Genomic DNA, 17,696 nt, shown 5'->3' on the forward strand with positions numbered 1-17,696 from the left:
GCCGTCGGGACGGAGATACAGGACGATGAAGACAAGAACAAGCCGTCTTAAGAACAGCTTCTTCCCCAGAGCGATCTCGGCCCTGAATGGGAAGCCTGGACTTTGAAAGTCATCTAATCTTCCTTGCTGTTTTATACTGTATTGTTTTAATTAGTGTTTTTATAGTTGATTTGATTTTGTGTGGAGTGCCCTACCTGGGTGGATGGAGCAGCCAAGTAATTTCGTTGTCCCCGAGAGGGGGCAATGACAATAAAGATATTATTATTATTATTATTATTATTTTCGGGTGCGCAGACTGAAGATTTGGTCCAAATGATAAAAGAGGAGCATCTTTTTGCCAGGAGGTTGCTGTGGAATGCGCTCGGTTTCCTGCATCTGCATTTTGCCAACACAAAGAAAAGCTTTTCCTGTCCAGGGAGCTGCTCAGTCTGCAAACACTTAAAAGTCAACTTCTTGGGAGTGACTTTACCACATCTTGGAAAAGACTGGCGGTTAGCTCCCAATTCAATTCCTACTGGTGGTATGTGCATGTGTCGCAGTTACAATAAATCTCCTTTAGCAAAGAGCAATAGAAATGTGTCCCCCCCCCTTCCAGTTGCCAGTGGTAGCACTCCAATAATACGGCGGAGGAGCCAGCTTATGTTGCATCCTGTTCCTAGAAAAACAAGGGCATTCCTTTACAGAAGACTTGTAAATAGTCACTTACGTAAGAAGAGCTCTCCTGGAGGCCACAGTGCCTTATAAGAAATCTACAGCGGTTGGGACAAACGCCACTGAGGCCAGAGACATAAGTAGGTGGAACCACAGATATCTGTCTGACCTTTTACAGCAGACAACAGAAAAGCCAGAGATTTCTACACACCCCTCTCTGCATCCAGGTAAGAGCCACGGATCATAGAATCATAGAGTTGTGGACATGGAAGGGAACCCAAGAGTCCAACTCTCTGCAATGCAGGAATCTCAGCTAAAGCATCCCTGAAAGATGATCATCCAACCTCTGTTTAAAAACCTGGAAACCTGGAAAGCTGCCTTAGAATCATAGAATTGTAAAGTTGGAAGGGGCGCTGAGGGTCATCTAGTCCAACCCCCTAAAGCACCCATGACAGATTCAATCTCTGCTTAAAAACCTCCAAGGAAGGAGAGTCCACAACCTCCAGAGGGAGTCCATTCCACTGTTGAACAACTCTTGCTGTCAGAAAGTTCTTCCTGATGTTTAGTCAGAATCTCCTTTCTTGCAACTTGAAGTCATGGGTTCGAGTCCTACCCTCCAGAGCAGGAGAAAACAAGCTAGCTCCATCTTCCATGTAGTAGCCCTTGAGATATTTGGAGATGGCTATCGTATCTCCACTCAGTTTCCTCTTTTCCAGGCCAAACATACCCAGCTCCTTCAACCATTCCTCATCAGGCTTGGCTTCCAGACCCTTGATCATCTTGGTTGCGCTCCTCAGCATGGGCTTTCACGTCGTACGCTGCTTAGAGGTTTTAAAAAAATATCAAGTGCTTTCAAAATGTTTTAAACAAACTAGCTGTCCAGTGAAAGGTGGGGGGCGAAAAATAAAAAGGCCTGATTTTTTTGGAAGGAGGGCTCTGCTTAGCTTACAGCATTTCCACTCCAGTTGCTCCCTAGGAGATTTTCTGTAATGCTCCTGCAATGCTACCACATCACTGCTTTCTAAAGCAGCTATAGAGTGACAACAGCAGGACATACCATAAGAACACTTATGGTATGAGAACTGAGCAGATTTCATCAGGAAGTTACAGGATATGCATCAATGGAAAATGAAGAAATACGGCATCCTCAAAACATTTGCAGGTACAAATAGTGTTGAAAGTGAGATGACCACAAATGATAATGAATATGCACATTTGGTGGGAAGCCTTCCCTGGTGGCCTCGCCATAGGGAAACTATTCATGGCTACAGCATCAGCACTGCATTTTCCTATGTGGGGCGAGTCATGCATGCTTCCTGTCTCTTGTTTCTGGAATTAACGCCGGAAAAGAAAAAAAGAAGGCCTTGCCAATCTCCAAAACTAGGCATTAGATCTCCAGAGCTGAGCAAAATCAAGAGAAACAGCAGCGGGGACAGGGACGATGAAGAGGGGAAACGAGCAACACCCATCCCCTGAAATGTTGTTTGTTAGTCCAAATTTGGTGTTTGCTTTTTAAACTTTGGGGTTTTCATTTTGAGTTCATATGAGAGAGACAGAGAGACTTGTCAAAGGCATGCATATTCCCATGGCCCTAAAATTTGATGCGGGAGACTAATGATTTTCTCCCCGCCCACGTCCACATTCCTTTGCAAGATGGCTGTCTGAAAAATTTGAAGCAGGCCTCTCAAGAAGAGATTCCACAAGCTTGAAATCTCAAATATCTGCCCAGCCCTGACTTGATCTCACCTCCAACGCTGAATTACCTGCAAGGATTCATTGCACTCATACAGTAAAGAACGCAAATGTGACAAGGAGAGAGAAAAAGAGCAAACTCTGTTCTGCCACATTTCCTCGCGTACGGTGTGACTTGGAGAGGAAATACCAAAATACCACCAGAAAGCTTATTCCCACAGTGCATTCAGCCTAATCAAAACCAGAAGCACTCGGCATTGTCCCTGTACAAAGGCTACTCTTGCCAGACTTCCAGATCAAAGAGACTCTGAAGAACCCCAGATATTCAGCATCCCTCCAGAATGACCCTCTGATCCCTCGAGAAGGCCATCTTTTGCTAGCAAATAATGGTTGTCCAAGGAATATTACGGGGATGCGGGTGGCACTGTGGGTTAAACCACAGAGCCTAGGACTTCCTTATGTAGGATGTCCTTATTTTTATCAGAGAAACGTTGCAGGGTATGGAGTTATGCAACCCGCGGGCCAAGGAGATAAGTAACTATACAACCGTTAGAAGGTATCTGAAGGCAACCCTGTATAGGGAAGGTTTTTTTTTAGTTTAATGTTTTATTATGTTTTTATACGTGTATGTTGGAAGCTGCTCAGAGTGGCTGTGGAACCCAGTCCGATGAGTGGGCTACAAATAATAAAGTTGCTATTATTCAGTGTGTGTTTTTCTAGAAAAAATGGAGTTGTTACATTAAGTGCCACACTTTTTAACAGCAACAAAAGAGAGGTGTCAACGTTGCGTATCCTTGAGTACCCGCAGAATAAAACACTGCTATTATTATTATTATAATTATTAGGGACGCGGGTGGCGCTGTGGGTTAAACCACAGAGCCTAGGACTTGCTGATCAGAAGGTCGGCGGTTCAAATCCCCGCGACGGGGTGAGCTCCCGTTGCTCGGTCCCTGCTCTTGCCAACCGAGCAGTTGGAAAGCACATCAAAGTGCAAGTAGATAAATAGGTACCACTCTGGTGGGAAGGTAAACGGCGTTTCCGTGCGCTGCTCTGGTTCGCCAGAAGTGGCTTAGTCATGCTGGCCACATGACCCGGAAGCTGTACGCTGGCTCCCTCGGCCAATAAAGCGAGATGAGCGCCGCAACCCCAGAGTCGGCCACAACAGGACCTAATGGTCAGGGGTCCCTTTATCTTTACCTGTTGTTGTTGTTGTTGTTGTTAAATAGGACATTCCTTTTTTCACTGGAGAAATGTTGGAAGCTATGGAGCATATTGTGTAAATTGGCTCTTGCTGAGGCACAAGGAACGGACATTCTGCAGAGTTTTACCAGGGCTGAACACAGGAACAAAGTTCCATGTGTCAGCTTACACTCCAGTAGCCCCATTTCAAAAACGAGCCTCCGTTTTCCATATCTACAGCGCTGGCTGCTCTCTCTCCTCCCTTCCTGCTATAAAAATGGCACAGTCACAAGTTTCGGGGAAAGGAAAACAGTTTATACTGCAAGCCACACTCTTTTTTCCCCCTTTCCCATTTGTGCTGCCCCCAAACACCATATGCCAAACCCACAGCAAGCAACCGCATTCAGATGACCTGCTTTGTTAAAGCTATTTTTTGAGGACATCGGAGAATCATCCACTTGTCCCTCCTGAAAAATGAGTGTGGGAGATACGGGATCAGGGCTAACACATGGAGATGGAAGCACTTAGTAAACTCCCTCCCAGAGGAAAACACACGCCCTAGAAACCTTCTGCCAAGGAACAGGCTGGTTCAATCAAATATATGGCATGCAGCTTCCATTGCCTGGTTAGGCCTGCCAGGTTACACTGCTGCGCTAAGCCAAGTTGGCCATGTGCCCCTCCCCCTTATGCTTTATTTGTCATAATTGCATCCATACATCCAAGACAAATCATTACAGTCATACCTCGGGTTACAGCCACTTCAGGTTGCGCTTTTTTGGGTTACGCACCCATCGAAACCTGGAAGTACTGGAATGGGCGGTCGCGCATGTGCAGAAGCGCTAAATCGCATTTTGCAGACGCGCTGCTGCGGGTTGTGAACGCTGTGGGTTGCGAACATGCATCCCGCACGGATCACGTTCGCAACCCGAGCATCCACTGTATCTATATATCCAAATTATCAAGATAAAATTCAAAGAAATGTAAGTCTTCAAATCATAAGTTTGTTACATAGTTTGACTTCCCGTCCTTTTCAACATCCTTTCACTCTAATAAACCTATTGCCTTGAATTATCAACATATTAATAATAAACTGATAATGTACATCTGTGTAGACATGTCTATTCTTACCCTTATATCTTTAATTATATATTTAATTAGGGACCCCTGACCATTAGGTCTAGTCGTGACTGACTCTGGGGTTGCGGCGCTCATCTTGCTTCATTGGCCGAGGGAGCCAGCGTACAGCTTCCGGGTCGTGTGGCCAGCATGACTAAGCTGCTTCTGGCAAACCAGAGCAGCGCACGGAAACGCCGTTTACCTTCCCGCCGGAGCGATACCTATTTATCTACTTGCACTTTGACGTGCTTTTGAACTGCTAGGTTGGCAGGAGCAGGGACCGAGCAACGGGAGCTCACCCCGTCATGGGGATTCGAACCGCCAACCTTCTGATCAGCAAGTCCTCGGTTCTATGGTTTAACCCACAGCGCCACCCGCGTCCCTTATATTGTAAGTAAGTAAATTATATTTTTTAAACTTACTTCCCAAGTTGCTTCCTGATTCTGGCTATACCATAACTAAAAATATAAATATTTTGCCTGCATAGTTTTCAACTGCTACTGTTGCTGCGAACCAATGCAAGGTTGTAAGTAAATTATATCTTTAAACTTACTTCCCAAGTTGCTGCCTGAATCTTTGTTAATCAGGGTAAGAAAGGGAAAGCCAGCTAACTTCATAAGAAGAGTTTGGATTTGATATCTCGCCTTTCACTCCCCTTCAGGAGTCTCAAAGCGGCTAACAATCTCCTTTCCCTTCCTCCCCCACAACAAACACTCTGTGAGGTGAGTGAGGCTGAGAGACTTCATAGAAGTGTGACTGGCCCAAGATCGCCCAGCAGCTGCATGTGGAGGAGCGGAGACACGAACCCGGTTCACCAGATTACGAGACTACCGCTCTTAACCACTACACCACACTGGCTCTTGCTCAAAACAAGACTTTGCAGCCTCATTCCTAAGCTTTAAATTTTGCTGCCAAGGATGGGATTTTGAAGCTCTGTTCAACCTTCACACGGAGAGAGCGCACAGCCATCATGACTAGTAGCATCTGCTGAAGGTTCAATCCCCAACATCTCTGGGTAGCGCCAGTCTGAAAGCCCAGAGACCTGTTGTTGCCAATCAGTGTCGACAATACTGAGTTAGATGGACGAATGGCCTGATTTGTTGCATTTCCCAAAAGACCTGAAGCCTTCCCACTAGGGATAATGAGTGATAATATTTCAAAGAAGGCACTCAAACTCTTTCTATATGCGACAGCTGCAGCTAGAATGGTATATGCGAAAAAAATTGAAAGAAAAAGTGGTACCTACAAAAGAATACACAGAACTAATATCTATGACCATGAAAGGAAAATGTAAGGATGATTCCTAGATAAGAGAATAATGTGCTTTGGAGAATATCTTAGAGGGTACACTATTCAGTTTAAGCTACATGTAGGAGTTAACCTACGAGCAGCAGATAATATCAAATAAAAGAAGATTTGAGAGAAAAAACGGGTGGAATATCAGGATATGCAGCTGACCAAGGTTTCCTTAGAACGCCACGGAAAGGTGGAAGTCCTAGGAAAAGGGATAAATGAAGGATATGGTATGATGTGTGTGTATAAAAGTTGTAAAAAGGCATTACAGTGGTACCTTGGGTTACATACGCTTCAGGTTACATGCGCTTCAGGTTACAGACTCTGCTAACCCAGAAATAGTGCTTCAGGTTAAGAACTTTGCTTCAGGATGAGAACACAAATCATGCTCTGGCGGCGTGGCGGCAGCAGGAGGCCCCATTCGATAAAGTGGTGCTTCAGGTTAAGAACAGTTTCAGGTTAAGAATGGACCTCTGGAACGAATTAAGTACTTAACCCGAGGTACCACTGTAAAAACACACACACAAAACCTTAGACCCATTCTGGTCTCACTACCGCCTCTGCTGATCACTTTGTCTCTAAACTGAGATGGTGGAAGGAGATGGAAATAAGAACCACTGTCCCTGATCAGGACTTCTTCACCACACTTCTGTCCAGGGAGGAAATCCCCCCAAAATCATTCTCAAGGCTTCACACTGGTGCGTATGTGTGTGAAATGTATTTCTGGAAGAACACATCTGTTTACAGGGCACACAAATAGCACAACTTTCAAATGCAATCTTGGCTCTGCTTCCCTTTCCAAATCTGATTCTGGTTCATCTAAAGCTGTATTTCTGTCTTTGAGAGAAGCATGCCAACAAACAGTGGGCCGAGACCCCAGAAGCTCATTATGACTGCAATAATCCCCATGAACTTCACTGGACCTTCTGCTTCTGAGTAGAAAATGCATATGGTTACTCTATAAGTGACATGTGTGAAATCTGCCCTCTTAAGGCTGCCTAGGATTGTGGCCTGAATTCGGAGAGCATTACTTGGTAGTCAGTGGAAGAAAGTTATCTTTATACCAAATGCACATTCTTGGCACCACATGCTTTGCATCTATTTATTTGCGAAATTTATAGCCCACCCTTTACCAGATGGCCCCTTTTGATCCACAGACAATGGAAATTCCATAAAAATAGAAATTAAAAAAAGGAGTATTCCCAGGATTACTGTTGAAAATATCATTTTAAACATAACTCCATGATGTGAAATATTGCATAATTGGGGTCTGATCTTGTTGCAGGTAACAATGGATGATATATACACAGGATTAGACCTAAGAACCCCCTTTCAGCACAGAGGGAGACCATCCAATCTTTTTCATAATGATCCTAGTAAAACACACACGCACTACATGCAAAGAGCACTCCCACCCGAACATTCAGATACAATTTTGAGCCGTTAGCCAAAGAGCTAATTTTTATATTCACACTTTTATTACTGTCTAATTTTTCAGCAGGGATGTCTGTGGCTAACCCTGGCCCCTTCACGGCCCCTTCTTGCATTTGATCCAAGTCTCCCCTTTTAGCGCTGAAATATTTGAAAAGACAACAGAAATAAATGGGGCATGCACGTTAAGGAGAAATTTTAAAACTGAAGTGGAGTTGATTTGCAACAGGCCTGTGAGGAATGCAAATCACATCCATCCATAATGATATAGTTATTTGAAGAAGGTTGTGTGTGTTTTTGTTTTAGGTTTTTTTGTTTTTTTGTGTTTTTTTTTTGCTGGTGGGTAAGGCTCAATGTGAAAACTTAACTTTCTGCCAGTATCAAGACAATGGGTTTGAGCATGTGGCTTCTTTGCAAGCCCAGCTCTGTAAAAAATTTGCTCACAAGAGCAGTTCTTAAAAGTTAATGTGAGTAAGGATTTCTGGGCCGAGCGTAGAAATTTGCAGAGTGATCCTTCCTGACATTGCAGAAGTTAATTGCTTAGCACCATTTATTTTGAGCAAGGAAAAGCAAGCATTTGCAAACAATTAAAATATGAGACAAACAATATAGCAAAAACAAGCACTTTTGCCGTGATTTGAAATTTAAGACAACCATACATAAGGAGCAGAGACACAAGCTCGGCTCCTGTCTCTCGACTAAGCATCCCTAAAGACGGTGTTGATAACTCACCAAGATTTGTCCACAGTGATCTCCCATTCCAGAAGTGCCCGCCAAAATGTAGGCCATCATTCCATATTAAAGGTTAAAAATTATTTTCCCACGGGCAGCTGAACAGGGAAAAAATGGTCCACGCTGCTCCAGTGATAACTCCCAGGAATTGGGGGTTAATATTTGATTTCTTGGTTCAAACTGAAAGAAAATCCAAAGTCCAGGGATCCACAGATGTTTTCTGGGAGCCTAAAAGTTTTTGACTTGCATCCATAAAAGTCCTGGCCGGTAAGGAGACACAAATACAATTGGTAAGGCAGCAGGAAGGAAAGTCTACCAAAAGGGGCTGGGGGGTGGGGGTGGCGAGGCCACTCACTGGACACCCCTTGGGCTGATAGAAGAGATTTCAGGAAATCCAAACACTTAAACAGGAAATCTGAATGCTGGATAAACATTCCATAATCTCCACTGCTAAGTGAACATGCAACCTCTCCTGTTAACCCTTCCCTGCTCTGGGCGGAATGCAAAACTCAACTGGACATACTTTGTTGTAACCGGATCTCTCTTAACATTCCACCATGTGCTTGCGTGTGTCTCTGAGGTATGACATTACTCCAGAATGGTGGTTAGGTTTTTCCCCCCTCCCCTTTCTTCGTTTCTTTCAGAATTTACTAGCATCTGGCGGGGTTAGAAAGCCTCCTTCCTCCCCATTGTTCCTTAATCTGTGCCTGGCAACATTTTAGTTAAAAGCGTGGCGATTTTCTGCCGGTTAATATTTTCCACCAGCCAAGCAGTCCTGCAATGCAGCTTTGATTTGTAGCAGGAAAGGAATGCTAGGATACTTATTAGCTAAGTGTGTCCATCCCCCCCCCCCCAATGGCTCCTTTTTGCTTTGTTTCCATTGTACAGAGTAGCTCCCCTCCACCACCATTCCTCCTCTTCTTCACGTGCTCCTACATGTCACTTTCTCAAAGGTTAATTTCTGCCTGTCACCTGTTGATTTATTTTATTATCCTCCTGGCCCTCTGTGTTTGGTAAGGGAGATCCAGTTGCAATAATTCCATAAAGAAAACAGAAAGATCACTTAAAAGAAGATCTTGGGTTGTGGCCAATGTTAGTTCTACTCAGAGTCCAACCCACAAAAATTAATGGACATGACTAACTTGGGTCCATGCATTTCAATGGGTCTTCTCTCTCTGTACAGTGGAACTTTGGTTCCCGAACGGCTTAGTTCTCGGACAAATCGGCTCCCGAACGCTGCAAACCCAGAAGTAAGTGTTGCGGTTTGCGAACATTTTTCGGAAGACGAATGTCCAACGCAGCTTCTGATTGAGTGCAGGAAGCTCCTGCAGCCAATCGGAAGCCGCGCCTTGATTTTCTAACGGACTCCCAGAACGGATTAAGTTCGAGAACCAAGATACCACTGTATAGAACTTAGCTGGGTGCAACTCACGGGGTGGTAGTTATACTCAGAGTAGACCCCTTGAAGTTGACACATTTGACTAACTGTTCCCTACTAAGGCCATATCCTGAACCAAAAAGCACTTCAAACAGGCATAAAGGTAAAGGTCCAGAAGCGGACGACTCTGGGGTTGCGGTGCTCATCTCGCTCTATATGCCGAGGGAGCAGGTATAAAGCTGCTCATGCTGGTCATGTGGCCAGCATGGCTAAGCTGCTTCTGGCAAACCAGAGCAGTGCATGAAAATGCTGTTTACCATCGCACCGGAGCGGTACCTATTTATCTACTTGCACTTTGACGTGCTTTTGAACTGTTAGGTGGGCAGGAGCAGGGACCAAACACCAGGAGCTCACCCCGTTGCGGGGATTCGAACCACCGACCTTCCGATCGGCAAGCCCTATGCTCGGTGGTTTAGACCACAGCGCCAACTGCAGTTTGTTGGGTGCTGAGTGTTGTTAGGGGACCTGATTCCCCTTACTACCATTTCCAAAACAGTTTAATAAAGGAGATTCTGACTCAAAATCAGGAAGAACTTTCTCGGCAGTAAGATCTGTTCAATAGTGGAACTGTCAACGCTTCGGACGTTGTGGTCTCTCCTTCACTGGAGAGTTTTTAAAGCCGAGGTTGGATGCTTTAGCTGAGATTCCTGCAGGGGGTTGGACTAGATGACCCTTGGGGTCCCTTCCAACTCTGCAATTCCGTGATTTTACGAAATGCACAAAGGACAGGTCTATTGATGACTATTATCCATGATGGCTCTGCTCTGCTGCTACAGCTGGAGACAGCAATGGTTCTGAATACCAGCTGCTGGAAACCGCAGGAGGGGAGAAGGGTGTTGTGTTCGAATCCTGCTTGAGGGTTTCCCACAGGCTGGCCACTGTGAGAACAGAATGCTGGACTCAGATGGGCCATTGGCTGCCCTTATGTTTATTGCACTACTAAAATCCAGAGCACTAAGACCCGGTGTGAGGGTAGTGGGAAGGTGCCATTATATTTTGGGTATTTTGTCTCAAGCTTAAAAAACATAGCTCTGCGTGCCATTTGGAAGGGAGGACAAACTGGCCGTTTGTTCTGTGGCTCGTACAGGACATGCTCCGAGGCTCCCCTGCTTTGCAAAGGCGCACATGCCCTCACCAATGTCACCAGACTGTAGCAGCTGTCCAACTGCGCAGAACAGCGCCACATAATAGTTCGGGAACAGAAGCGGAAAAGGCGAGAGCCAAAGGAAACAGCAGGAATTTCGACATAGTGACTCGGAATGAAATGTATCTAATCCTCAAGCATTTAGATGCCTGCTTTATTCATGTGGGGGGGTGTGTGCAAAAAGTTTAGCAGCCACAAATACACAAGGATTTCACTCGCAATGTTGTTTTGCTTTCGGCACAGAAGGAGAATCTTAAGATTAAGAATCTTAATGGTTTTTAAATCGGCCTGATGTGTACATTCTTTCTTCTTATCCTGTGCCAACAAGTTAATGAGACATACTGATGTTTATTTAATGTTCGTGTTTCAGACTTTTTTTTTTAACTGCCCACTAGCATAGGTTACTTGAAATATGGATAGGTCTATTATAGGCCCATAAATTTTGAAAGTATTTCAGGGTCATCTAGCCCAACCCCTCACCGATGCAGAAAATTGGTGATAGGATTTTAAGCAGGGCTCTGTTTAAAAACTTCAAATGAATGAGTTTCCAAGGTGGTTTTTCCCCATAGCTAGACGTTTCATACTGTGGCAATCACACAGGGTCCCCGGACATTTAACGGTCTATTGATCCCTGTGCCACCACTGTGCTCGCTTCCCGCTGCCACCAACCCGTTACTCTCTGGTAAAACACTGAGTCCAGACAGTTGTTAAAAGTGAACCAAAAAACAAAAAACAAAACAAAACAAGTTTATTTTACAAACATTTGTAGCTTCTCAGATAATATTCCTGTCAGTATCTTAACTTTAGTTTCTTTACTGGCCTATACCTACCTAATACCTTCTGACTGGTTATCTCAACTGTTTGACTAACTCCTCTTAACAAATTCTCTCACCCTCTCACACCAGCCTAGCCCAACCCACAGACTTACCTTCTCTGTCTGTTCTAACTCCAGACTGTCTTCTCAACACCCTAACTCTAGGTAAAGGTAAAGGGACCCCTGACCATTAGGTCCAGTCGCAGATGACTCTGGGGTTGCGGTGCTCATCTCGCTTTATTGGCCGAGGAAGCCGGCGTACACCGACCTTCTGATCGGCAAGTTCTAGGCTCTGTGGTTTAACCCACAGTGCCACCCGTGTCCCACCCTAACTCTAACTCCCCCCCAAAACCTCTCTGTGCTTAAACCTTATACAGTCATACCTTGAGTTGAATGTGTTTCAGGTTGAGCGCCTTCAGGTTGCGCTCCGTGGCAACCCGGAAGTAACGAAGCACGTTACTTCCAGGTTTCGCCACCCGCGCATGCACAGATGCTCAAAATGATGTCATGTGAATGCGCAGAAGCGGCAAAACGCGACCTGTGCATGTGCAGATGCGCCGTCGCGTCTTACGTTCCATTCAGGATGCCAATGGGGCTTCGGAACGGATCCCATTCGCATCCCGAGGTACCACTGTACACAGTTAACTCTGCCCCTTGGGTTCCCATTGGTTAGTCCTTTTACATTTAGTTAACCCTTTCCTTATGAACCCAGTTTGGATTTGATATCCCGCTTTATCACTACCCGAAGGAGTCTCAAAGCGGCTAACATTCTCCTTTCCCTTCCTCCCCCACAACAAACACTCTGTGAGGTGAGTGAGGCTGAGAGACTTCAGAGAAATGTGACTAGCCTAAGGTCACCCAGCAGCTGCATGTGGAGGAGTGGAGACATGAACCCGGTTCCCCAGATTACGAGACTACCGCTCTTAACCACTACGCCATGTCACACACCTAGGAGGGCAAACTCCACACATACCATCTTGTCTTCTGCTGTTTATGTATGAACATACTTATGAGCTGATGGAAAATCAAGCTTCGTTCCCAATTGTAGAACTGTAGAGTTCAACAGAGACCATAAGGGTCATCTAGTCCAACCCCCTGCAATGTGGGAATCTTTATGCCCTTCGTGGGTCTTGAACCCACAACCCTGAGATTGAGAATTTCCTGCTTGGAGCCTGTGTACAGTAGAAACCAAACTCCTCCAGCCAGGCCACACCTCTGAGCGAGCTCTACAGGAGCTGCTTGCCCGGGCCATAGCTGGTTCTCTGAAAAGGCCCTTATTTAAATAATTGTGCATACATTGCAGATATCGCCAGGAAGTTCTCCCTCATGCTCATTCGAAACTCCCTTTCTTGTAATTAAAACCTGTTGGTTCAAACCACCCCTCTGAAGCAACACAGCACAGATCTACTTCATCATTTTCCAGGAACGTTGGCTGCTGTTTTATATTGAGTCAGACAATTGGTCAATCGAGTTCAGCATGGCCTACATTGCTGGCAGAAGCTCTCCAGAATCTCAAGCTGAGTTTTCTCTCATCCTTACCTGGAGTTGCCAGGGATTGATGTGATTTAATGGATTACAGTCTGCTTTCCTTTCACATGAATCGCAAAGCATCTTCTAAACAATAAACAGCAAGGACAGAGCATCACGAATGCAACAAATGGTACAGAACATTAACAGATCACCATTAATACAATGGCAGTCCATAAAACACGATTAACGAAACGACTAGGAAAATAAGCAAAACAGCACAATCGTGTTGTGGGATTCACAAAGCACTAACAATCTGTAAAACAATATTAGCTTTGTTAACAAAATAGCGACCAGAAAATAAACGAAGCACTGTTGCGTTCGTGCACACACTGTCCCCAACCCCATGACTCATAACCTCCCACTTGATTCAATTCATTAAAATACACATAATGCAAGAACTCCTTTATGAAGATTCCTAGTGCTGGAGCAGTGGTGTAGCATGGGGGGGGGCACAAGCGAAGTTGCCCCCGGCACAAAATTGTTAGGAGTGCAAAATTTCAACACCTGATGCGGCCCCATTACTGCTGTGCACTTCCACTGTTGGTCTCCATTGAAAATGGCTTCTTCATGTGAACCAGGAAGTGATAATAATAATAATAATAATAATAATAATAATAATAATAATAATATTATTTATATCCCGCCCATCTGGCTGGGTTTCCGCAGCCACTCTGGGTGGCTTCCAACAAAACACTAAAATACAATGACCTATTAAACATTTAAAGCTTCTCTAAACAGGGCTGCCTTCAGAAGTCTTATAAAAGTCTGGTAGTTGTTGTTCTCTTTGACATCTGGTGGGAGGGCGTTCCACAGGTCGGGTGCCACTACTGAGAAGGCCCCCTGCCTGGTTCCCTGTAACTTGGCTTCTCGCAGCGAGGGAACTGCCAGAAGGTCCTCAGAGCTGGACCTCAGTGTCCGGGCAGAACGATAGAGGTGGAGACGCTCCTTCAGGTATACTGGACCGAGGCCGTTTGTCTCCAGACAATGGAATGACTCTTCTTTTCTTATCTCTGTGGCTTCAATTTCCTGGGTGACACAGATGCTGCTAGGCCTGTTTAACTCCCTCCCTCTCACCCACCCCATCCCTCTGCGCAGCCCTGGGTACTTGCAACCCACGCTATGCCACTGTGCTGGAGGGTGGAGCAAGGCAAATGGAACAAGCTATTGCCTGATAGCCAGCACAAAGCCTTTCTCCCATCACCTTCTGCATGCAGGGCAGGTGTTAAGCCACTGAACTATGACCCCATCTGTGTGACAGTCCTTTAAACATTTGAAGATGCTTCTCATCTCACCTCTTTATTTCCTTTCCCCCGAGGCTACAAATGCCCTCAAACTTTCCTCATAAGTTGTTGTGTGGTTTTTTGGGGGGAATTTTTTATTTATGATGTTCAGGTTTATACTTTTCACTAATTTTACAATCTTTTTAACATTTCAAAACTCGACTTCCTTCCCCCTCTTTCTGTGGTTCCTTAAATGTATTTTTAATATCTTCTGCATATCCAAATTAACTTAATTTGTTAATTTATTTGTCTACTTGAAATATACACTCTTACGAAACTGCAGGTTATTGCAATAATCCTGCCAAAGTCCTTATCTGTTTACAATTTATCTGTAAATATTCAACAAACCATTTCCATTCTTTTATAAAAAGTTTGTTATCTTGATTTCTTATTCTTCCGGTATGTTTTGCAATTTCTGCATATTCTGTAAGTTTTTGTATCCATTCTTCCTTTTCTGGGACTTCTACTTCTTTCAATTTTGGGGCGAGTAACATTCTTGCCACTGTGTTGGCATACATGAATAAGTTTCTGTACAGGTTTGGTAGTTCTGTCCCTATAATTCCCAAAAGAAAAGCTTCTGGTTTTTTTAAAGAAACGTTATTCTAAACCTCCTTTTCAATTCATTATATATCATTTCCCAGTAAGCTTTAACCTTACTATAAGGCCACCAAATATGACAAAAAGAACCTGCTTTCTCTTTACATTCCCAACTCTTATTTGATTTAGATTTATACAGTTTTGCCAATTTACTTGATGTTAGATATCATCAATATATTATTTTCATATCATTTTCTCTTAGACCATGCTGTAAATTTTATATCCATATTCCACAATTGTTACCATGTGCTTTCCTCATAAGTTTTAGCCTCCAGACTCCTCTCTGTCTTTATCCTCCTCCTCTGGACGCAATTAAATCAAAAAAAGGAGAACCTCCATGCTTAGGGGCACTATACTTCTGAGGCTGTCAGGGGCTGGTCTGGATCAGAAGACTGGGGAATGCAGTTGCAGGGAGATCAGCTCCTAACAGAAGAGGAGGGGGAGTATTCCCGCCCCCCCCCAATTTCCAGCATTTCCAGAATCAGAGAGATAAGCAGACATAGAAGCTGCTTAGTTGAGAGAGGAGCTAGACAGCTATGAGATAGCAGCTAAGCAACCAGAAGGGAGGGAGCAGCTGGGCAATACATCAGTTGAGAGTGGGGGGGGGGAACCCCTCCCCTCCCCCCGAACTCAGAGGTCCAAGTGTGTCAGAGAAAAAAGGAGACACGGGCTGGGGGGATGGGACCTCCCGCTGGTGCGCTTCTTGCTGAGGAAGTCAGGGGGAGGAGTCAGAGTAGGCAACGGATATCCTTGCAGAGGTTTGCCTGTTTGTGCTTGTAACATAATGCTGCAATAAAAGGACTATAGATCTACCAAATGCTCATTAGTTCAGAGCCAGTGTGGTGTAGTGGTTAAGAGCGGTAGTCTCGTAATCTGGGGAACCGGGTTCGCGTCTCCGCTCCTCCACATGCAGCTGCTGGGTGACCTTGGGCCAGTCACACTTCTGTGAAGTCTCTCAGCCCCACTCACCTCACAGAATGTTTGTTGTGGGGGAAGAAGGGAAAGGAGAATGTTAGCCGCTTTGAGACTCCTTAAAAGGGAGTGAAAGGCGGGATATCAAATCCAAACTACTACTACTACTCCTCCTCTTCTTCTTCTTCTTCTTCTTCTTCTTCTTCTTCTTCTTCTTATCGGTGAGAAGGGAGAGGGGAACTCCTGTACTTGAAAGCGGCCTATGCATGCTGTAGACTGCTATATCTCCATCCTTCCTGCCACTTATGGTATTCCTGGGGGCATCTGGTCAGCTACTGGGAAGCAGAGATGCTGGGCAGTATTTCTGGATGCTGAATTTGGCAGCCAATTCTGCCCTTTCTTTGCTTCTGCATGAAGCCAGACCAAGGTCGCCTTTACATTGCGAAATCTGGAGAGAGCATGACCTAGTTGTTTACTGCATGTTAGGGCTGGACTTTCTATCAGGATGTTCTTGTACTGGCAATTTCAGCCTGCTCTTTCTCTCTCTCCTTTTCCCTCTCAATCCTTAACACACACACATACACACATTTAAATCCCATGTAAAAGGAAAGTTGCTATGCACTGGAATAATATAGCATGCATAATCTTCCCTTGGAGCACAGAGACTAAGCAGAGGAGAGATGGACGCCCTCGCCTGACAGATGTTCCCACCAGCTTCTCGATTTCTGCACACTCTTTCCCCCACCTAACCTACACAGCGATGAAAAGCCAAATTCCAGATGTGCCGTGTGACTCTAGATGCTGGGTTTCACAACAACGCGCTAGGGTGGTTGGCAAACTCTCGCAGAATCGACTAAAAACGCATAGGGAGAGACAGCCGAAACACTGACAGCCCCGTTATTGCATAAATAGAGTTTTCAGTCGCAATATTCAGCACTTAAGGGGCTTAAGGGCTCCTCGCTGTGTTTCGAACAATGTCGCTTTGCAGGGTGGCTTTCAGCGCTGAGCCCCTTCTCGCTACTTTCTTCCAAATGAGCAATCAAGGAGGTTTCCTGGGGGCCTTATCCCTGCTGGTTCTCCTTTTCCCAGAACGAAAGCAAAGGGTTGGAGGGGGGTCCCTTTTACACACCAAACTCCATTGGAGTTCCGGTATCAGGGCAATGAATGTGCCAGTGGTTTTGCCCAGAGCTGATTCAGAAAAGCACAACGGAAATGGCATTTAACAAGGGTGCCTTTAAAGGCAGCGCTGTGCATTTGTTAACCCGATTAGCAGTCTGGTCCTGTGCAACGTTTCACAGTAAAAACAAAACAAAACAAAACAAAACAAAACACATAGGCAGGCTTCTGTGTGCTTGCTGCTAAATCCTCCCTTCCTGCTGCGGAAATTCTGCACCAAGGCAAGCCATGTTTTCAGGCAAGGAAAAGATGAACAGGGAGAAATGTAAAGTATTGCACTTGGGCAAAAAAAAAAAAAAAAAAAAAAATGAGAGGCACAAATACAAGATGGGTGACACCTGGCTTGAGAGCAGTACATGTGAAAAGGATCTAGGAGTCTTGGTTGACCACAAACTTGACATGAGCCAACAGTGTGACGCGGCAGCTAAAAAAGCCAATGCAATTCTGGGCTGCATCAATAGGAGTATAGCATCTAGATCAAGGGAAGTAATAGTGCCACTGTATTTTGCTCTGGTCAGACCTCACCTGGAGTACTGTGTCCAGTTCTGGGCACCACAATTCAAGAAGGACACTGACAAACTGGAACGTGTCCAGAGGAGGGCAACCAAAATGGTCAAAGGCCTGGAAACGATGCCTTATGAGGAACGGCTAAGGGAGCTGGGCATGTTTAGCCTGGAGAAGAGGAGGTTAAGGGGTGATATGATAGCCATG

The 17,696-nt window shown here is 45.0% G+C and overlaps 1 protein-coding gene and 1 long non-coding RNA gene across 4 annotated transcripts in view; one reads left to right on the plus strand and one right to left on the minus strand.

Annotated features, from left to right (window-relative positions):
- The window catches only part of ASAP1 (ArfGAP with SH3 domain, ankyrin repeat and PH domain 1), a 142,112-nt gene extending 133,598 nt beyond the window's left edge, over positions 1-8,514 (minus strand). The window contains exon 1 of one of the 2 annotated variants that reach the window (XM_081204431.1): positions 8,095-8,514. The gene's annotated coding sequence lies outside the window, so the exon portion shown is untranslated. The remainder of the gene's footprint in view (positions 1-8,094) is intronic. The other variant, XM_081204428.1, reaches the window with a different exon arrangement.
- The window catches only part of LOC308593205, a 751,641-nt gene that overhangs the window by 237,703 nt on the left and 496,242 nt on the right, over positions 1-17,696 (plus strand). The gene's annotated exons all lie outside the window — the stretch shown is intronic.

This window comes from Podarcis bocagei (assembly GCF_964188305.1).
Source record: "Podarcis bocagei genome assembly, chromosome: 8".
In the NCBI taxonomy this organism is placed as follows: Eukaryota; Metazoa; Chordata; class Lepidosauria; order Squamata; family Lacertidae; genus Podarcis; species Podarcis bocagei.